The 23,519-nt window shown below is 37.4% G+C and overlaps 1 protein-coding gene across 9 annotated transcripts in view; it reads right to left on the reverse strand.

The window, feature by feature from the left end:
- Positions 1 to 23,519, reverse strand: part of Grm7 (glutamate metabotropic receptor 7) — an 825,658-nt gene that overhangs the window by 274,015 nt on the left and 528,124 nt on the right. The gene's annotated exons all lie outside the window — the stretch shown is intronic.

Consider the following 23,519-nt stretch of genomic DNA (forward strand, 5'->3'; position numbering starts at 1 on the left):
CAGCCTCCTGAGCCACTGAGATTACAGTGTGTGCCACCACATGTTTTTTTTTTTTTAATATTTTTTATTAATTGATTTTACTAATTATTAGTTGGACACAATACCTTTATTTAATTAATTCATTTATTTATGTGTGGTGCTGATAGAACCTAGGGCCTCACACGTGCTGTACCGATGAGGCACAACCCCAGCCCCTACATTTTTTTTTTCATGGAGTATATTAAATGGTTCCACCATTTATTAAAGCTTGATACTCAATATCTTCTATGTTTGCTTACGCACCATTTATGCACCAATTCGCAACATTCTAAAGGAGTACCATTAAGCACATTACCAACATGCTGGAATGTGGCACTAACTATTTTCAACAACACAGTTGGAAACAGAATTTTTAAAAAAAACATTTCCAGGGCTGGGGTTGTGGCTCATTGGTAGCGCGCTTGCGTAGTGAGGCACTGGGTTAGATCCTTAGCACCACATAAAGACAATAAAGTCCATTAACAATAACAAAAAGAAATTTTTAAAAAGCATTTCCAATTAATGCTCAGTTAACAGCTCCTTCTTTCAACCTTTCCGATTACATGAGACACCGTTTTGTTCCTTCACACTCGTACTTTCTTTATATAGGTACTTCATCCCTTTCGTTATATTTCCCAGGAAAGAGTCTAGGGGTTTAGAGGAAATGAGAACTTTGAGGCATTATCTTCTGTCCTCCAGCATGCAAAGAGGCTTAGCTTTCCAAGTCTCCTGATTTTCTGCTTCTGTTGTTACTTTTACCTCGAGTCCAGTATTTATCTTCAAAATGCACACTCTTTTAACCCTCTGTTGAATAAATTGTCAGTTTCCCTGCACAAGAATAATCCATAAAGGCTTTTGCTATCAAAATTTCTAATGTTTGCACTGCTAGTGAGGGCATTTCTTTGAAGTACCTGCTTAACTTGCACATTCAAACAAACACACTCCTTCTCGGAATATGCGCCTCAGTGAAGAAGCATCTGCAAATTGTTAGGGAAGAGAAGTGGAAATTGAACAAAATCACTGACATGAAATTATTAATATAAAAATGATGTTTGGGGGGGCGGTGGAGAGTGAGAGCACTAGGAAGGCCTGGAAACCAATAAAAATGTCTGCTAAGACACACTTAGATACACATACCAGGAAGGTCCGGGGCATTGAAACAACTGGCCCACTGCTTCCCTGGTGTTCTAAAGGAGGGAAAAAAATGGCAATTTTTATTCTGATTTCAAATATTAATTCAAGTTATTTGCACTGCGAAGCCCTTTCTGAAATAATGTACATTTGGTGCTGAGGGCCCTTTTAAAAGACTGATCTGCCTTTTATACTGAGAAGGCACCTGATAGCACTCCTAAACCTCACATTAAGCAAATTTATTTTATTGAATATACACACTCAAATATTTCTGAGGTGAAAGTCCTGAGTAATGAGATATATAATTAACTGATGTTTGGATTTATGAAAAAGGATAAATATGCTAATAGAAGAAAAAATGTTGTAGGATTTTTTAAAAGAGGGTACATTTTGGTTGCCACAAAACTGCTAGATTCTGAATATGGAGGATACAGGAACAGCAGGGTGGTTAGAACCAGAAAGTGTTAGGAAAAGTTGCAACATTTTGAAAATACAATATGGATACAGTTTCACCTCAGCAAGATACTACTGCTATTCCTTCTATAACTTAGAAACAGAGAAATAAATAATTGTGGACTTCTCATTTTATCCTCTCACGATGAATGTTAATGGCAAAATAAGATTTGGTATTTAAAATTTTTTATTTCAGTGGCATCTTCTATAGTGACCACATTTACAGAATCCCAGTGTAAAAATATCCATGACCTTGCAAAATATATTATCAACAGAAGGAAAATTGGAAGAGCTTCATCGAGTCACGAACAGAACTGTGCCTCTATTCCTAGGTAACGATGAGTGAGAATTGAATGGGATAAGCAAGCTGGGAAAAGGATGATGGGGTCCCAATCGGTCCTAGCACCATGAGCACTGTGTGTTTATTTGTAGACTTTTTGTGGCCACGTCTTATGAAAAGCACATTTATGGTTTCACTTTTAGCTCTTAATACCCTCTGGGAAGAGATACTATCATTTTTTCCATTCATTTCCATCTGTTACTCCATTGCACACTATAGTCAGTGAACCAAATCGTTTCCTCCCCAGCTAAACATGGAAAAGTGATGTGCTTGAGGTTACCCTTTTAATTCTTTTCATTTTCAGCTTTTTTATATTTTTTTAATTGTAGTTGGACAAAATACCTTTATATTATTTATTCATTTTTATGCGGTGCTGATGATCAAAACCAGTGCATCTCACATGTGTTAGGCAAGCGCCTCTACCTGAGCCACAACTCCAGCCCACAGCTTTAGTTTTGAATAACAAATAATCTTCAAGTTAATGCAAGCCATGATTTTTATTCACATTTTCTTATCCTCACTAAAGTTTCACTAGAGTTCCCTACAGGAGGAAACAGAAGGTTATAGCAACCACTATTGTATCCTTCCCTGAACTTTCACTGAGTTTTTTAGTCAGTACAATTGCCGAGAGCCTGGAAGAAAAACCAAACCACATAAAATAAAAAAGAATTTTAGCAACATGAGAGTTAATAATTAAAGAAATTAGCAGCTGGTCTTTAACCATGACATTATTTTGATTAATGTGTATTATCCAATAAAATCCCAAGCACATGTTATTTAAGATAGACAAATAAGTTAGCATGTACCCCGAATAAGTTGTTACCTGAGGAGTCCATTCACTGAGTGACAAAGACCTTCTACGGAGAATTACATGGCCATACGTGTACATGCTGACTCCATGTCTAATGATGCTTTCTTTTCTCAGTGGCTCAGAAAAATAATGCATAATGTAAAACTGTGTGCCTAGTCATGAAGACCTATGAATCTTCAGGCAATATAGCTCATTGGTTTGAGGAGGGGGGCGGAAATAACCAATCAACCAAACTACGAAGTGAAAAGGCCACAGGACCTCCCAACTTATATGAACAAGAGTTAAATGAAACTGAACCATTAATATCACAATGTTCTGTGACTGAAATAATGAAGACTTTGTTAAAGGTAAGGGTTTGTTTGTTTGTTTGTTTTGGGGGGTACCAGGGACTGAACCCAGGGGTACTTAACCACTGACCCACATCCCCAACCCTTTTTATTCTTTATTTAGAGACAAGGGTCTTGCTATATTGCTTAGGGCCTCACTAAATTGCTGAGGCTGGCTTTGAACTTGGGATTCTCTTTCCTCAGCCTCCTGAGTCACTGGGATTACAGATGTGCATTGTTAAAAAGATTTTTTAAAAATTCCAGCAAAGGAGAAACCGTTTCTAGCCAAAACATTTAATTTCTACCCATTTTTTCCTCCAGGATGCTTCCTGGAGGGCTCTTCAATTTTCACTTAAAACTACATTTACTTGGACAGTTCCATTTTCAATTTCCAGGTAAGTGTATGTAAAAATGCAAGCAGTAAATAATGCTAGGTTAATAGGGTGGTGAGTGTGGTTTAGGTCCCATGTGCACATTGAAAGGGAGAGATGTTTCACCTCCATAGTCAATGCCCCAAACATGTAAAAGATCCCCAGAGAGCCTTAACCAAGGAACTTCTCTATTGCCAAGAGCAGTCTGTTAAGAATTGTTCTGGTTTGTCTCCCAGGTGTCTCCCAAAGCTTTAGTTACTGTAGCAATATTCAGAGGTGAAATGCTAAGAGAACTGTAACCTCATCAGTCCATCCTCATTTGAACAGAAAACTGGGTGGTAACTGTAGGTGGGGTATAGCTGGAGGAGGTGGGTCACTAGGGGTGGTCTGGAAGGGTACATCCCCCACTCCCATATCCCCTTTACCCTTGGCCCTCTCTGCCTCCCAGATACCATGAATGCAGAAATATCACTCTTCCATCATGCCCTTCTGCTAGGATGTTCTTCTGCCTTACCTTGGGCACAGAGCTATGGAATCGGCCATCTACAGGCTAAGAAGTCAGAAGCCATGAGCATCAAATATAATTTTCCTCCTCCATATTGTTCTTGAAAGGTATTTCGGTCATAGTAATGCAAAAGCTAACTAAAACAAGGATAATGCCAACCAATTCAGTTAAGCTAATCACAATGTTCGCTATGAAAACTAAAACATAAAATGTAATGTATCTTGCTACTAAACAAAAAGCTATGGTTTCTTAAAGAAGAATGCATAAATTGTTTTAATTTCTCACATACATCTTCTCTCCTCTACATTCTTAGGTCAAATTTTTGTTTACAGGGTTTGAGTGTTTTTTTTTTTTTAATAACCCATAGAGTCACTGGGGAAGGGTTCATTCCAGAACTGAGTAAAGAAATTCATCCCTGGATTATTCTAGCCTCTCGACCCACAGCCTACCCAAATTCTGCATATGTCACTCCAGAAACTGTATTAAGGCTGAATTATCAAAACACTCAGGAATCAATTTATTTAATGCTGTGAGATTCAAGATAAAATAAGAGGCTGTACAATTTTTACAATGATTGCTAAAAACATGAGGAGGAACAATCATGAAAGATGAGTAACATAATCCCAGAGACTTGGGAGGCTGAGGCAGGAGGATCACAAGTTTGAGGCTAACATCATCAATTTAGGGAGGCCCTCTCTCAAAATAAAAAAGGGTTGGGAATGTAGCTCAGTGGTGGAATACCCCTAAGGTCAATCCCCAATATTAAGGAAGGAAGGAGAAGAGAAGAGAATACATGATGTCGGTAGGCTGAAGACACTGGAACTACAATTTACCTTTCCCTCCCTCCTCCTTCTCTCCTCTACTCTTCTTCCTTCTCCTGCTCTTTCTAGATATTAGCAAGATTTGTTAAACTTGGAAAACAACATTGAATGCATGCTTGTTTATGTGCATGTAAAATGTTTTACTAAAATATAACTTTTCAGTTGAAAGAAAAATGTTGCCTTAATTTTTTTGCCCCCAAAATGTTCTGCCTCCCAAACAGAACCACTTTCTCTTCTGATCTTAACACAAAGTTATACAGATTTTATGTAATTTGTAACATGATGCAATAGTCATAACATCACCTGGTAAATATTCCAAGAAAGAAATGAGGAGGAGGAGGTTGGGGGGTAGAAAAAGAGGGAGAGAGAGAGAAAAGAGAGAGGGGAACACATGAACCTAATCATGCTTCTGTATCTACTGACTAAATTTTTACTAAATAGAAAATACAGAGAATGTAAACCAAGGTGCAAAATCAAAAAGTGTGAAACTCTACAACAGAGATGGAAAACACTTTGAGGTTACAAGAAATTTACTTTAGAACATAACTCACAAATGTGGTAGATGGACCGTGTTTGGATAGTGATGTAAACAAATCAACTGTATAAAGGCATTTATGAGAAAAGTGAAGCTATTTAATGGCCTATAGGGTGTACTCTTTCTTATAAAATGCTTTCTACTGGAAGCCAGAAGGGAGACCCCACCTGGTACTCTTGTAATGCCCTTAAAGCATTTCTGGCTTAATGCATGTCTCAGGTTTACAACTCACAGGGAGCTTGCTCAGAGGGAAAGCCACACTGCTCAAATCAAAGCTGCTCCCCTAACCCTAGTTTTGTGGCCTCTGAGGTTTGTTAGTACTAGAGAATAATAGCATTGTGTCAGAGCTTTAAATATTAAGTTTTCATTTGAATGCATACTGCTTTCTCTATAATAATGAGCTTATTCCTATTCTGGTCCAAATACATTTGTCCCTTCTCACCTAAGGACCAAGTTCGAATTATCTGTTATTCATAGACAGCAAATATGATGGACTACACTGTCAACATTCATGCAATATTTTTCTGTATTCCAAAAGTTACCTCAAGCACTTAGCGTGAGTTATCTCATTTAATCAACCTATGTGCTATTATTATTACTGACATTTTACAGGTAGAAAAACTGGGGCTTGATTTAATAACTTACCTAGTATTACACAGATAACAAGTGGCTTAGAATTGACTTCCAATCCAGTGTGTGAATATTTTTTATGAAGGTATATTTTGCATACATTGAAATGCTAAGTCAAGAGTGAACTGTTCAAATTTAACTTATTAATGTCAATGCACAGAACAGAACTCTTTTTTTATTATTTCAGAATTATGTTGTGGGCCGGTGTCCTGTTATTCATCATTAACTCTTCTTACTAAGAAACAATTGTTGGTCTGAAATCCAGGACTATAGTTATGTTTATTCAAGTATCTCAAACAAATAGAATCATACAATGCTTAGTCTAGCTTTTCTTGATCTACATAATACTATTTATATTTATCCACTTTTTGCATGCATCAATAATTCATTTTTATCAATATTATTACACTTAATGGATATAGTAGAATTTGCTTATTTTCCCATATGATGTCTGGGCTATTTCTAGTTTGGCATAGTCAACTGTTGAGGGGCTGGGCATGGTGGTACACACCTATAATCCTAGCAACTCAGGAGGCTGACAGGAGGATCACAAGTTCAAAGCCAACCTCAGCAATTTAACAAGGCACTAAGCAATTCAGTAAGACCCCGTCTCTAAATAAAAAATAAAAGCCCCACATATAACAGGTTTGCCTTCCACAGTTTCATTGAGTAGGTTGAGGTACTAGACCCCGGGCTTAAAGCCAGGCAGAGGAAGCAGCACAATTTTGTTTGCACTTGATTCCCCTCAAGTCCAGTGGATGTGAAGCAGAGTTGTCCAGCTGGACTCTGAACACACAATGTGCTTATGTGACAGCTGTCAAATTCTGAGCTTTAGGAAACGAAATCTTTTATGCAGGACTGTCATTGTATCTAAATGACCTTCACTCCAGAGGGATGTATTATTCTTATTTTGATGACCAGTTACAAATCTTCCCTGTGTTCCATAAGAACCTACCACATTTGTCCTCCAAGATCACTTTCTACATAAAAACATTTTGAAAATATTACCAGTGCCTCTACTTGCAAGCTAAGCAGAAATGAGCGATCCAGAGAGAACTGGCCTTAGGAGGACTGAGTACAAATTAAGCAGCTGTGAACCGCTACACAAGGGTCTGGGGACATGTGTCTTCATTTATCCTAGACAGTTGCTTAGGAGTAGACTTGTGCATCATAGTCTCCAGGATATTTAGCTTTTAAAGAAGGCGACCATGTCCCCAATCCTCATATTTTAACAGTGTTTAAAAGATTGGTGGCTTCTCCATATCTGCTTCCATGTTTGATGCTATCCATTTTTTTTTTCATTTTATCCATGTGTAATAGAATCTCGTAGTAGATTAATTAGCATTTTTTTCTAGTGAATCATGGTTAATGGAATTTTTTTCACATACTTACTAGACAGTGGTGTTCAAAGTAGTAGCCTCCTCTACCGAAAACCTTTGAATAGAATATATCAGGTCTTGCAAATCTTCTTCTAGGAGGACCAGCTGGTCCAAGAGGGAATATCTTAATGCCGGAATGATGGCAAAATACATTATTTAAAAATCATTATATTAAATAAAAAAGGACCAAAACACAAAAAAATAAAATTTTTTTTATATTGGCTACAACCACTAAATTATAACTACACAAGAAATAACTTCCTCCATGTCCCAAATGTACCTAATTCTTTGTCATTTAATAAATCTTTTAAATGACATATTTAGAATGTAAGGTTTATTTTGTGTATCCAAGTGAGCTAGCAGACACAGCTTATGAGATTTTGAAATGATATTCTCCCAAGGGTTTAAATTTATATGGGGAAAAGTTTAGTATTACTCTTGTTTTTATTGATTGATTGATTGATTGATTGAGCTGGGATTGAACCCAGGACCTTGTACATGCGAGGCAAGCACTCTACCAACTGAGCTATAATCCAAGCCCCTCATGTTTTGTTTCTTCACACACACACACACACACACACACACACACACACACACACACACACACACACACGATATTAACCCTTGAATGCCAGAAAGATGATACTTCTATGAATCAGTTTTTACCAAAGAAAAGTCAAACACTTGGGTTCAACTCTCAGCTCTGCCAGATGGTAGTAGCTTAGAGTGAGCCACTTAAACTCTTTCAGAACTCTAATTTTATCTTTTTCTTCAGTAGACTGTAAATATCAGCAGCTCTGCTGACTCCAATGAGTGGTAGGGTGATCAGATGACATAAAGGATACTAAAACAATTTAAAGACTCTAAAATGCCTCTCATAAAACAGGTAAATCAGTCCTCCACATATGGGAAAAAATATTCAATCTTGCAAGTTTTCCAAGAAACACATTTGAAACAGAGGTAACATTTTAGTGGCTTTGCCAGTGGCTGAATAAATTAGGATGGTGCTTTCAGAATTTTACTTGGCAATATATTTCCCTTGTCTAAAAAAATGTTTATACTCTTTGGATCAGTAAAGGGGCGGGGGGGGGGGGGAGAACAATGTGCATCTACCACACTTATCAGAGGGTTTCCTATGTGCCAGGCATTGTACTGAGCACTTTATATGTACTAATGCAGTGCTTCTCCTTAAACGCAAAACAAAACTATCAGGTGAGTGTGCTCACCATCACATTCATAAATTAGTAAACAGGCAGAGAGGTGCACAATCACTGCTGTATGGTTTCAGTGCTAGTAAGAGCAGGAAATGAAAGAAACTTTAAGGTGATTGGGCTTTACAGTCCTCATTCTTCTGTTTTACAAGTTCTAGAAAAATATCCTAAGGAAGCAAGCCATATAAGGAAAAAACAAGAGGCCTTCCAATATTTCCTTAATATGCGTTGTATAAACCTGAAAACTGGAAGCAAACAGAGTAAAGAGTCAGCAGATGATAGTCTGTCAAATCACTGGGTTGTCATAAAACATTCAAGATGATCAACCCATGTCAGCTAGCTTTTGTCCCTGTGACCAAAAGGCCTGAGAAGAACAAGCAGAGGAAAAATAATTTGGCTCATGGTTTCAGAGGTCTGGGCCACAAGTGAAGCAGAATGTCACGGGGAAAGGTGTGGTGGAGGGAAGCAGCTAAGGACTCCACTGTCATGAAGCAAAGTGAGCTCTGCTCATCAGGGACAAAATATATACGCAAAGGCATGCCCACAGTGACCTACCTTCTCCAGCCACACTCTACCTGCCTATAGTTACCACCAGGTAATCCATTAGAGTACATTAATATATTAATTATATTTAGACTCTCATAGCCCAATCATTTCACCCCTATACTTTCTTGTACCACCTCACACATGAGATTTGTATTTTTATTATGTTGGTCTCAGAGAATTAATATAATTTTTGATTCAGTCCATGCCAGCCCTGTAAGTTTCATACATAGGATTTCAAAGTACAGTGTAATTATTTCCTGCCTACGTACTACAAGTCAGGATCATAAACCCCAGTGATATCCTGAGAAAGTCTTAAGTCTCCAGGAGTGCTCATGGGTAGGAGAGTGCCCAGTAGATATGATCCAGTATTTCAATAAAAGAGTACACACAGAGGGTTAAAATCAGAAGAGACATAACAAATAATCTAACAGCTTGTCCCAAGAGGAGAGAGGTAGTGGGGCATACCCTGGAGCTTCAGACAACCATCTCCATCAGAGCAGTACAATCTCTTTCAAGGATAGTCACTTTTCTTTGGGTCACACCCTTCCCTATGCTTGGGTAAAAAGGAACTCAATGACCAAATGGGCGACACCTTGCATAGGCAGGGAAACTCAATAGCCAATAAATCTCTAAAATAGGACTCTTGTCAAACTCTAGATTTAGGCAGATGTTAAAAACAAACAACAACAACAAAAAAAAAACAGCAGAAATCTGACATCCTGTGGTCACATGTGTCACTCCACTTCTTTTCCCAGGTGTTAGGTGGATAGTACTAAATGTCCTGGACATAGCAGTGCCCATTTTTACTCCGAGTTGTCTCAATCCAGGAGCACCATACAGAACAGAGGAAATAAGTAGAAGCACGGGGGTCTGGGTGGGCCAGACTTGGGGTGGGAATTCAGCCTTGGTCATTTTTCTAATGGAGGGACCATGGGGTTTAACTAAGCTCCCTCAGCCTGGAGGATGCTGTGTGAACTTGGGCAAGCTGCTGTTGCTCTCTGTTTGTTGTTTATAAAATAGCAGAAATAACACTATCTCAGAAATTCTGTGAGCAGAAAAATAAGTTTAAATTGGGTTTCAATTTTATCAACTCAAAAGTGAACATAAAACTGTAATAACCATTTGGGGAATGATTATTATCTGTGGAAACTGCTTGGGCTAATGACGGCATATTGCAAGTATTCAATAAATATTGCTTATTGGGATTATTTTTAAAAAGATGTCCCAAATTAAAATCTTCAGTGTAAAGTTTATGAAAACAATTTTTGTTCATTTAGATTTGTGTTTACTTGCCTATGTTTTTGGAAGACATTGTCATTTAACAAAGTATCTAATTATGTTGTCTATTTTGTTATTTTTTAGTATTATGGTTTTAACCCTGTATCTGAGTTTTTCCTAGTTGCACATAAAATACAACTATTCTTTAGTAATGAAAATGACAACTAATCAAGGGAAGGCTATGGTCCACACTGATGCATTTGTTTCCATTCTCTGTTCCTGTAGTTTTGTTTTTTTTTTTTTAAAGAGAACAACAGTTAAAGGATATTATAACTTATTCAATTTGGGAATTATTGCATTTTTTCTTTTAAATGGAACACTAGTCAATACAAACAAATTCAGATCTTGGTATTTTCGTTTTGTGTCTTCTACAAAACAACATAAGAGCCTTAGAAAATATTTAACACATACAGACCAATAAATCCTACAAAGCCCCTGATTGAACCCATTTTCCTGGGCTGATCCTTCAAATGAATGATGCCACTATGGTGCCTGAAGTACAGCAAGCTGGGCACCTTGAAGAACACGCAGGTGTGTATCACCTGCTCTTCCTCTTCTAACCCGATCAATTGCATTGAACTGTTTCATGCAAAGCAGATGCTTTTAAGCATGGAAAGTAAAATTAATTCCTTAATGATTACTTATTAAACTCGTATTCCATCTGAGCTGGGGCTGCAGATGTGAAGGAAACTAGGCAGAAACAGAGGAGTAAGGGCTAGGTTTCACTAAGCCTGAAGCTTAGAACAGGAGAAAGAAAATTCCACATACTCACATGGAAAGTACATCATCACAAGTTGGACAAGTGCCTTTCAGAAGGAAAGATGAGCAAAGGTAGGAGAGTAGACAGTAAACCGTAGATCACTGTGGGACTTTAGAGGAGGCTTCTATAAAGAAGTGGCACAATGAGAAATGACAAGCAGGTGAGTATAAAGGAACAGTGTGTGCAAAGGTCCTATGGTAGGGAGAATGCAGATCCCCCCCACAGAACTGAAAGAGGGTCAGAGCACAGGAGCATGAGAGTCTATAGGATCCCAGAGACCGTGCTGAGGGTCTCAGCCTTATTCCAATAAATAATAGGTTGGCCATTGAAATGTCCTCAATATTGAGAGTAACAGGAATTAATTTTGCAAGATACAAATATCACTAAACTATAAGTGTTTAAAATTCAAAAATATTTCTGCTATCTTAAAGCTAGTCTAAGAAAAGAGAAAATCTACTGATATACACTTGTTGATGGATGTGTGATTTATATAGTCACATTAACAGTCAGGCTGGCAGTCATTGGAAGTCTAATAACTAGCCATTCCAGTGATCTCTTTTTCGTACACTTGTATGCACAGAGGGGAGCTGCTTCAGTGTGGCTATTGAAATCTTTTTCTTTTTGTCTTTTGTATTTTAAAAAACTTGGATTCTAAAGTACAGCCATTGTTACAAATTTGTCCAAAACTTGTAATAAGATGGTTGGGTTATTCCTCAATTAAAAAAGAAACTACACCTTATAATTCAACACTTTTCTTCCACAGTTAATTGTGCATTTCTTCCAGAGACCTGGACCGCTTTGGAAGCTGAATTTATATCTGCTATTCCAATACTGGTAGGACTCCCCTTGAAAGTATTATTCTGTACAGCCCTGGCTTCTCAGTACTTCAATCTCTACACTTTGCTTCAATAAATTTGCAAGACTGTCTGCCTGGTCCATAGAGGACAGTAGGACCAAAGTGAGGGAGACACATCCTCAGAGAATTCTGTACACATGGCTGTGATTCCCTGTTGTATTATCAAGTTGTTTGCGACAAGGAGTTTGAGTCCTGTGTATTCTTCCTTTCTGCAAAAACTTATGAGATTTTCATCAATATAATAAAATCTGAACTTAAACTGGAATATATTACCCTACTTTTGATTCTCCACTAAACTGTTCATTAGTGATGACTGAAAGGGATCAACTGAGGATCATTATCAAGCTTGTCCCAATAGAGCCCTGTTGGCCTGGGTATCATAAAGCAAAGGGACTGGTTATCAACAAAACAATAAAATTATCCCCAAATTTGAAAGCATCTATTCATATTCCCTAAGGGTCTTGGAAGGCAGATAGGCATCAGAAGAGAAAAAGCACTAAGAGTAATGAGCTACATTTACCTTTCCCATTAATGCATCTGAGCCTCGACTTCACCATCTGCATATTGGGAATAATCTCCTACAGACAGCCTTGAGGCTGTGGTCCTCTCTGCTGACAATGTACTCTTGGAACAACTGCTTACAGGAGCTTTCCAGCTCAAACTTTTTGCTTCCACAGTACTAAGTACAACTTGTAATTATTTCACAAAACTACATAGAGTTTTCTTCCTGCCTCCTATATGGTAATATAAACTCTCCTGAGAGCAAAGGCCATGCCTGTCATCTCCTGCCCAGCACATTCATTTGTCATGTGCCACCGCTCAGTATCCATTTGCTGAATAATTAAATGAATGACAGAATGCATGAGAAAATGAATGCACAACATTAGCTGCTGATATACATGCATACTTCTCATTAGTGGCCATGTTCTCAGAAAAAAATCATGAAATTTTTAAAGATTGAGTTTTGTTTTAATCTGTGTAAGAGCTGCCTTCTCTAGCTCACAAGGTTTGTAGGGGATCCACTGGAATGACAAACATACAAAATAGTACTGATGTGTATAGCACAATTCATAAGATAAAGGATGTTTCAAGCAAAGGAAGAGTAAGGACTGTCATGAAAATCAAGGAAGAGTTGGCAATATGAATCATGGAAAGCTCTTTTAAAAAAAATGGAAAAGTTTGTATCAGTCACCACCATCAACATCATCCACCAAGATGGCGCATGAGGCCAGTAAGCACTAAGCATCTGCACCAGTGTTGTTCTATTTAATTATTGTGAAAGATCCCACACAGCAGGGAAAATTACAATTATTACATTACATAGATGAGAAAACAGGAGTGGGATGAGAATGTTTAAGTAACTTGCTATGGTTTAGATATAAGGGCCCCCCAAAACCTTGTGTATAAGACAATGCAAAAAATTTTAGAGGTTAAATGAATGGGTTATGAGATGTACCCTGCAGTGGATGATTTCTTCCTCTGCCACCAACTCTATGAAGCATGGAAAGGGGTCTTTACTGTCCCCCTTAGCCTAATCAGTGTGTTAGTTCATTGAAGGATTAACTGGGTGGTAACTATAGGCAGGCAGGGTGTGGCTGAAGAGGGTAGGTACTGGAGGTTGTGCCTTTGTGGTCGATATTCTGTTCTTAGTGAGAGGAGCTCTCTGCTTCCTATGGCCATATCCTGAGTGATTTTCTACCTCCACACCCTTCCACCATGATGTGCTGCCTCACTTGAGGCTGACAGGGCAAAGGAGTCAGCCATCTAGGGACTGAATAGACTGCCAAATATACTTTTCCTCCTCTCAAACTGTTCTTGTTAAGTCTTTTGGTCACAGCAGCAAAAAAGCTGACTAGACACCCAAAGTGTCACAGTAATAAAAAGAGTTGGCATTAAACTCAGGCAGTTTGATGCCTCAAATCCTCATCTGTCTTATGAGCAAAACCATGAGGCTTCAGCCTACAGCTGGAACTCCATGTCTCTATATAAAAGACTGTATTTAAAACCAGCACAGAACTTTCTGTGCTTAGGAAGGTAAATAATAAATATTATTTGAGGATGAGAAAATTAGAAGCCTCACCATGTGGCCACCCATTTGGGATCTCCCATATTGAAAATAAGGAGACAAAGTTAGAAGGAACTTGTCAAGTTTTTAATCTGGCTTTTTATATGTAGTTGACATTTATCTTCTGAGTTTTTTAATTTTCTAGAAAGGTGATTATGACTTTGCACAGACTACAAAATCCAAAAATGCTTTTAGTATCCACATTTCTCTTTGGGGATGGAGAGAGGATTGGAAACTTCTATTCCCAGAAACTCCATGGGAAGTTACACTCCATTCTGATTTTCTTGAAAACACTTGATGAGTCATTCAGCCATCCTTTCTTATCCCTCCTAAAATGACTCTAAGCATCCACTTTATAATACTTACATTGAGACATTTTATTTATCAGAATCATTGCTTAAAAGATGCATACACAATAATTTGCCTAGTTTAGGAATTTCTTTTCATGAGTGGCCTTGCCTGACATCTTTTCCAAATATGGAAAGGCTGTAACTCCCATCTTTAATGCCACTGCATGCTGGTGTTAATGAGAAATTAATGACAAACAGCTCAAATAACTGCGGCTTGTAGCATTGACGCAAACAGTTTTACCTGGGTATTCCTTTCAACTTGGTATCCCTCTGCCTGGTTTGATTCTGCACAGAATTCTGAGCACAGTTCTTGTGGGTGCCTTGAGGTGCTACAGGAAAAGTGGAATTTGAGGGAATGGGACATGCATTAAAAGGGGGAAAGTTGGGCCGGGGATGTGGCTCAAGTGGTAGCATGCTCACCTGGCATGCGTGGGGCACTGGGTTCGATCCTCAGCAGCACATAAAAATAAAGATGTTGTGTCCACCACAAACTAAAAAATAAATATTAAAAATTCTCTCAAAAAAAAGGTGGGGGGGGTAAAGACCCCTTTCCATGCTTCTTAGGGATGGTGGCAGAGGAAGAAATCATCCACTGCAGGGTCCATCTACAAAAAGCAAACTCATAAATGTAAAGATAACTAGCCCCCACCTGGGGCATCTGGTCAAGATTCAGGGAAAAAGTTTATGAGTTCAGTGCTATGACTGCATTATTTCTTTGAAGACAAGGGTCTGGCATGCTTCGATTTTTGTACTTTGGTGTTCGAAAATGATATTCTAACATGTTAATGTTAGATTAATGAATGTGCTTGGCATTTCTCCTCCCAAGTTTTTTGCCTAAATTCCAAACTCTTCTTCATTGCTTTGAGGGAGGATGGTTATCAATGAACAGAAGACAATAGGAGAATAGACAGGTGAAGGAGTGGGGTACACAGAAAAAAGAGGGGAGTGAGAAAATGAAGGGAAGAGCAGAAAGGAGGATCAACTTTTGAGTTTTAAAAGTCAGTGTTACATGGTCAATACGAGACTCTAAGCTTCAAAAAATGGATCTCTACAGGATTCAGGATATAAAGTACATGCCATATGCAATAGATGTGGAAGACGGCATCTGAGTTAGTCTCCCTTCTCCGTCTCCTTAAAGACATTCAGGATTGGAAAATGAGAAAGGAGTGGCTGAGGGGACTATGAAGGTTAAATGCTGGTTTAAATCACAGCAAGGGTCTGGGGCTCTTCAACCTCCCTGAACCATTAGGACAGGAGGGTCCAAGAGATCCTCAAAATGATAATCGAACCTGGGACACTGAGGTTAGCACCATGAATGCATGAGGTGGTAATCTTCAGAGATCCACCAGGAAGGAGAGTAACAGACAAGGTACATTTCTGGTGTTGGATCTGTGGATACGAGTAGCCATGCATAGAAACCAATGGCCAGAGCGGAGCTACCCTACAAGGAACTGCAACAACTTGGGCTGAAAAAAGTTGTAACTGCATTGTAACCAAAGGTCAGACCCATAGGCCAGGTAGGAAAAGGGAATATAAAAAGGTTGGTTAACTTTCTATAAAACTCGGGAATGGAGACTTGCAAAACCAAGTGAAGTTGCAGAAAATGATCACAAGTTCTATTTTTTAAACTGGTGGTTTTGTTCATCAAGATTTTTGCCTATTACCATGTACAATCACAAGAAAGACCCTGCTAATTATGCTGTCAGAATCAAGAATTGTCTAATCATTTGCTTATCTTCTCTCAAATTCATCCAGTGGAATAATTTTGACAATCGACACAGTTGGTAATATGCTGCCATTGAAAAGAGTTTCTTTTAGTTTCTAAATTCCTGTTAAAAAGAACTTTATTAATATTAAGAAAATAAATTTCACATCTAAGTGAATTAAAAATAAAGCCATAGCATTTACATGGCATTCCATTCGATTAAATGTGACACACTAAAGTTTACTTTTGACTATAATATCTGGGAACCCAAAGTTTAGAAATGATCATCCTTTTGGGTCATATGATTTTCATTTAATACTTCATGTTTCAAAAAAGATTTCAAGAGATTTTCCAAGATCAACAAAGATTTCTGATGTGACATTCAGATCATTTTACATTGGGGAATCCTATGCTAAATGACATCTATCTAAATTCTATTAGCAAGTTAACTCCATCATTGCTGTAAAATGTCTTACTAAATCCAGAGTTATATATTTTAACCTTTCTGGGGCAATTCTAGGATACTAATATTTAATGTTTGTCTTTAAATGAATTTGTTAACAAATAAAAAATCTTAATGATTTAACAGGTTTCCAGTTACCACAAAAACAGAAACTATGTAGGAGGTAGGTAGGGGAAGACTTAGAACAACGGTGGAAGAGAAATGTTCATCAAGACTGACATTTAGTGATGAGTCAGAGAACCAAAAATTTAACAAAGCAGCATATGAACACTCAGTCCTATGATACATGTTCATGGAGAATAAATCATAATTGATGTGTGTTGAGCCTTGGTTTGAGATAGCAAAGAGATGTAAAAATGCAGCTTGCATGGCTTGCCATTCAAAGGACTTGAAAATGTCTCCAAGCATCAAGGGTCAGACAGTATTTATCAAATTTTTATGTGGATTCTTCAATCGTGCTACACAAATTAGGTGCCACAATACAGCATCTATGTCATAATGAAAGGTCAATTCAGAAAAGAATAAAAGAATGACAAAAGCTAATTGTAGAGACATAAATTGTTTCTGCATGTGTATTCCAAAAGCACTTGACTTTCATAAGTGTAACTCTTTTGTCCTAGAGTTTGTTAACAAATTATGGAGGCTCCAATAGGTCTGGGTTCTAGTGAGAAGGAAAGACTTAAGAAATATACAGTGTATCCACTGACAGTATTTAGGAATTGGCTTTTCAGCACCAGTAAGAAAGAGACCTTTACTTAAACTACTAGGTTTCAGAAATGAGGTGTGAAGGATAACACAGCTAATGGTTCTGACCTTACAAAATATGGAATTTACCAGTTTGCTCTTTACCCCAATCTCTTTCCACAATGAACACTGGTTGAGAAGCATACAAATCAAAACAGAAATCGGCTTGTCCTGTGACTTCGAAATAAAAGCAATGAAATACATGGGTTGTTTATAAAAAAAAAAAATGTTGCCAATTCACTTATCCTCTGTCATCACAAAAGGAAAACACAACTCTGAAAGTCAAATTGTCCCTTCACAGGATGATGGATTTCTAAAAGCTGGTTCCTTATTTTCAGCAAAGAGGTAACAATGATGAATCAGAATCCGCAAAGTGGCATTTGGCAGAAAGAAGATGTTAGACAAATGCTCTGTGTGAGCCATAGATTTGACAGAGTGATAATCTTTATGGCTGCAACAGGCACATGCAGATTCCCAGAATCTCCTTATTGATTTGAAAAATGCATTTGGGAGCTGAGACCTTGAGGATGCTACCAGCCATGCGAGGATATAGCTCATCACAGTAAAATGGACAGAATTTGGTAAATAAGGAGTGCAAATCCAAGCCCTGTGGTACCTGGACACAGACTCTGCACCATGATGCTGAAATCTGTTGGGTCTTTACCTTATTCCACTCAGAACATTCCACCGTGTGATGCCTGTGTGTAAACTTTTGACACCTCCATCAGTCACTCACCCAGTAACATGTACCCCATTGAAAAGCTCCTGTCTATAATTATGTGCCAAACCAAACCTCTGCCTTTATTTTTCCATGGCAGTTTGATGTATACCTTGATTTTCCTCTAGACTGATGTACGTGATGGAATCTTCACAAATTCCTACAGACAACAGTAATAGGCCCAGAACCACAGATTAATATTACCAACATGGAGCTCTTACTATGTGACACTGTCATTTCAGGTTCTATACTTGAATTATCTAATGTAAGCCTAACAATTTAAGAATTAAAGTTTTTGTCCTCATTTTAAAAATAAGGAAAGAAGCTGGGTGTGATGGCACACTCCTGTAATCATAGTAACATGGGAGGCTAAGACAGAAGAATCACAAGTTAGAGGCACACCTCACCAATCTAGCAAGGCTCTAAGCAACTTAGTGAGACTGTATCTGAAAATAAAAAATAAAAAGGGCTGGAGAAGTGGCTCAGTTGTAAAGAACCCCTGGATTCAATATTCAGCCAAAAAGAAAAGGAAATAAAAAAGTCATTTTGAGAGGTAAAATAATGCTATTCAGACTTTTACAGCTATAGTCTTAGGTTCCTAACTCCTTTGATTCCAAATTCTTTTTTTTTTTTTATTCCAAAACCTTCTTAACCAGTTTAGTATGGGAATTTTCCTCTCTATAACTTGGCTTCCATCTGTTTTCCAGTGACATCATTTGAGTACTTTTCCTTCTTTCCTTGGCCTTAGTCTCTCTGCAGAAACATTATTCCCAGTGAGGTCAAACCCTAAACTGGTCTTTGAGTTGGCAGTGTACTGGGAGGTCTCATGGTAAACACACTTAGTCCACTGGCTGCAAGTGCAGGGACGTGGACACAACCCAAAAACAGGTCACACCTGATCTTTCTGCCTCTAAATGACAGAGTCTGTGGGGAACCCTTTAGAAGGGCTTGCTTAGTGTGAAGAGCTGACACCCAATGAGAGAATGTACCTCTACCATAAAGTAGCATGGATGGCCTTAACACCTGCCAAATAAAGTTTGTGTTTTCAGGGAAAGGTTGGGCCACTGTCCACTTGCAGGCCTCAAGGGATGGAAGCCTTCAAGCTTGAGAGTTGCTGGCCCATGAGCAGGACTGGTCATACCAATGTTTTATCTTTATTGGTAAAAATTAGGCTACTGCTAAGGAAAATAGGAGGAAGATAGCTAGCTTGAACCAGGTATCAAGGAAAAGAGAGAAGTTCTTAAAATATTAAAGAATGTGGTAGCATCCCTTGCTTGAAGGAAATGTTAAGTGAATAGGGATAACTTATAGGAGTGAAGAGTACATGGCTATAATCAGTAAAAATGCTTCTAGCCCCAAGTTAAATTATGAGGTATGTACAGCTTATCCCATATTTCTTCATTTGTATTTTTCTACAATTATTCTTCCTTTCAAGATCTTTTACTGTCATGCAATTTTAGAACTCATCATTAAATCATGACTCCAAGAATTTGGTCACTTCAAATATTATGGATCTCACTCCTCGTTTTTGAAGCTTGACTTGAAAGATAACTGATTCAATGATGGTCTAGTTGGAATTGATATATAAGAAATAACTCATTATGGCTAATGAGCATGTTAAAATGTTTACACCTTAATTTGTGCTCACAAACAGAGTATTATACTGTTATTATTTAACAGAACTAGTAACTGAAAGTTACAAAGGGGACTCTTTTCCATATTCCTCATATCTAAACATCGCTATCTCTACACTAAACTAAACATATACTGTATTACTGGATTGTAAAACTAGACCACTCATCCAGAAGCCACCTTGTCTTGTAGCTTCTTGCTAATGCACACACTTTTTTAAAAATTTTTTTTTTAGAGAGAGAGAGAATTTTTTAAATATTTATTTTGTAGTTTTCAGTGAACACAACATCTTTGTTTTGTATGTGGTGCTGAGGATTGAACCCGGACCGCATGCACGCCAGGCGAGCGTGCCACTGCTTGAGCCACATCCCCAGCCCGCACACATTCTTTCAATGTTACAAAAGCTGGCTACTAAGGTAACTTGCCTTACACATCTTTCACATCCATAAATCCACCTGTGCTTCTTTCTCCCATGCCTTCTTCGAGCTTAAGACTCAGGTTCTCACCATACATTCAAGAATTCATCTCTGCAATGGAACTGTCCCTTCTGTTCATTGTGACTCTTTTCCCTCTGACTAGCCACAATTTTCTTACAATTCTCCAAGATGAGGTATAGTTAAGTGTCAAGATTTTTTAAGCAGTATTTTGAAAATACTACCAAAGCAATATATAAATTTAGCAGGACTTGGAAAAATAAAGTGAAGGATCAAAGACATTTACCCACATATTCTCATCCCTGCAAGAGTAAGAATGATAGCAACAGGACTTGCCATCCCTCAAAATGGTGCATCTTATCACAGAGAAAAAGGGAAGAAAGGAAAGGGGGAAGAAAGACCAAGATATAATCTGGGGTTCCAGGTAATTTAGTAAACTTAATCATGGATTATTCATACAAAAGGAGTATGACAGGAAGACAGCTCTGTTTCCATTTTTACAAGGTGGCAGTTTGGGGAATAACCCCGTTTCTATAAACCCAAGTTATCAATTTTAGCCAACACTAAAATATGGTGACAGAAAAAAATGCTTGGATTGGTTCATGTAAAAAGACAAGCTAGAACATGTAAGAAGATTGTTCCAGAGACAGGAATAATCCTGATGCCCATCAGACAATCGGTTCCGCCTCCAGATAGCCCATAGAACATCCAACATTAGAAAAACTCAGAAAACTTCCATCAATCATCTGCATACTTTTGGTACACTTGAATGTTCCTTGTCTTAGAGACAAATTATCCAGATGTCAAACTAATTTTTTTGGTTTCCACTTGAAAACTTTGTGTCACCTAGGTCCAGTCACCATTGAATTAGTTTTATTCCCTTTCCCCCATCCTTATTGAGCCATATTTCTGAAAACACTTTATTGTTATATAACATAGGCTGGAGAATGTGATTAATGTGATATTAGAGTTCACTGTTCTGCCTTCCATATATATCCTGTTCATTTCATATCACTGCTTTTATTCACATCTCTGTTCCTATCTTCTTTGTTTTCACAGAAAACAACTGAGAATTAAGTCCTCAACTCTTCGTTGTATTCTTAGTACCATGTTGTTACCTGCATTCCACCTCATTCATAGATGCTTGTCCAGTGGCTTCAACCATAGCACCCAGGTAACCAGAATTCAAAGAGCAATACTGCAAAGATAAAACTCAATGCTAGAATTTTATCCAACCTGAATGTCCCTTCCCTGGTTCTAAAGATATTTTATGATTTTTCAAGGTCACCATTAAAAATGTTGAAGGCTACTGGAACAGAGTTGAAGAATGCTGCTATTAACATGATATGTAATGTCATAACCTTGTGTAACATCCTTCCATGGTTGTCCAAAACCCAGGATAAATTTAGATACATCCCAACCAACTTCATATTTTCTCATCTCTTGGCACCTGCAACAGCAGTTCACACAATCTCAGACATTTTTCTGTCTTTCAGATCCTCAGAATTACAGTAATCCCTCTTGGTACACCTCTTTGCCCTGTTTTCTTCTATAAGAAACCCTCCAACCCATTTTTCTCCTTCCCTAAGCCATCGTCAGATTTTTAAAAAATATTTATTTTTGCATTACAATTCTTTTTTTTGGATTAAAACAAAAATTAGCTTTATTAAGAACTTTGCAATTATTTTTGAGATAAGCAAATTTTTTCATAATATAATGAATCAAATTGAGATGCTACATAGGAATGATGGTAGAATAACTATATTGCTAATGCCTGCTGAGTCTTTTGTATATTTCAGTCCTTCTTTATTATATTTCAAATTATTCAGAACCCCAGAAATCTTATTTTAATTGGGCTAAAACTAAAATCACAGCCAACAAAATGAAGCAAACTATTTGATGATTTTTCTTTTTATTGGTATATGAGATTAAAAAGCATTAGCTCTGTGAACACATTTATTGATAAAGCTATCTAAATTATAACTCCAGTTCTTCTGGATAAAATTCTAGTTATGAATTCAATAATGCATACAGCCAAAATTTCCAGATGTTACCCTTTACACTTTATAGAGATGGTTCTTAATAAGGTTTCTTCTCCAAATAGTTATTTTTTAACTAAATAATGTCTAATAATTTATGTATATAAATCTAGGTATATTTGGCTAACGAACTTTGTTTAGTAGTCTTGCATTTATATTTTATTTTTTTTTCTATTTTTCTTTCTCAGAGAACAAATCTTGAGAAAGGGAGGCATGAAGTGCATATATTTTTTCTTTCCGTTTCACTATACATTACGAATTTTAAAAGCTATTTTCTCTTAATTATGTCCAAAATGCAATATCATTAACCTAATAATTTCCAGCTTAGGAAGATAGTATAATTTTTAAGTATAGTTGGATTATGTGAATAGAAAGCAAAATTATTTTCTCCTTCATGGCTGGTGTCTCTGTTTTAAGGTAGTGTGTAAACAAAAAGTATAGTCTCTGATATTCATTTGAATGTTGTACTAAGAAATATACATAGCCTGCACCGTAAAGTAATTTTTTTTTCTTTTTTCTTTTTTTTTAATCTTTTTTTTTATTGGTTGTTCAAAACATTACAAAGCTTTTGACATATCATGTTTCATACATTAGATTCAAGTTGGTTATGAACTCCCATTTTTACCCCAAATACAGATTGCAGAATCACATCTGTTACATATCCACATTTTTACATAATGCCCCATTGGTAACTGTTGTATTCTGCTCCCTTTCCTATCCTCTACTATCCCCCCTCCCCTCCCCTCCCATCTTGTCTCTCTACCCCATCTACTGTAATTCATTTCTCTCCTTGTTTATTTACCCATTCCCCTGGCAACCTCTTATGTGTGATTTTGCATAACAATGAGCGTCTCCCTCCATTACCATGCAATTTCCCTTTTCTCTCCCTTTCCCTCCCACCTAGTGTATCTGTTTAATGTTGATCTTTCCTTCCTGCTCTTCCTCCCTGCTCTGATCTTGGTTGTTCTCATTATATCAAAGTGCATTACAATTCTTAATACACCATTCATCTTCAGATCTTAACAAAAGCATCATTCCCTCCATTTGAGAAAGGTTCCACCTTATAAGTCAAATTCCTCAATTACATGTCCTCATAATATACATAATTATGGACTGCAATATATAACCCTAAGAATATGTATTGCAGTCCATAATTTTTTATTTCTTAGATCACTGGAATAATGTTAAATTTCCCCTCACTGAACTATAAGCAACATGAAAGCAGAGCCTTACCTGGTTCACTCGTCCTGAAACAACAAATGCCTAGCACAGTTCTTAGCAGAAAAGGAGGTTGTTTAATAACACTTATGAATGAATGAATGAATACATGAATAAATGTGATTTTTCCTTTTGACTACTTGAACACACGTTCTTTTAAAAATTTTATTTGTTATTTTT

Source organism: Ictidomys tridecemlineatus, chromosome 16 (genome assembly GCF_052094955.1).
Source record: "Ictidomys tridecemlineatus isolate mIctTri1 chromosome 16, mIctTri1.hap1, whole genome shotgun sequence".
Taxonomy (NCBI): domain Eukaryota; kingdom Metazoa; phylum Chordata; class Mammalia; order Rodentia; family Sciuridae; genus Ictidomys; species Ictidomys tridecemlineatus.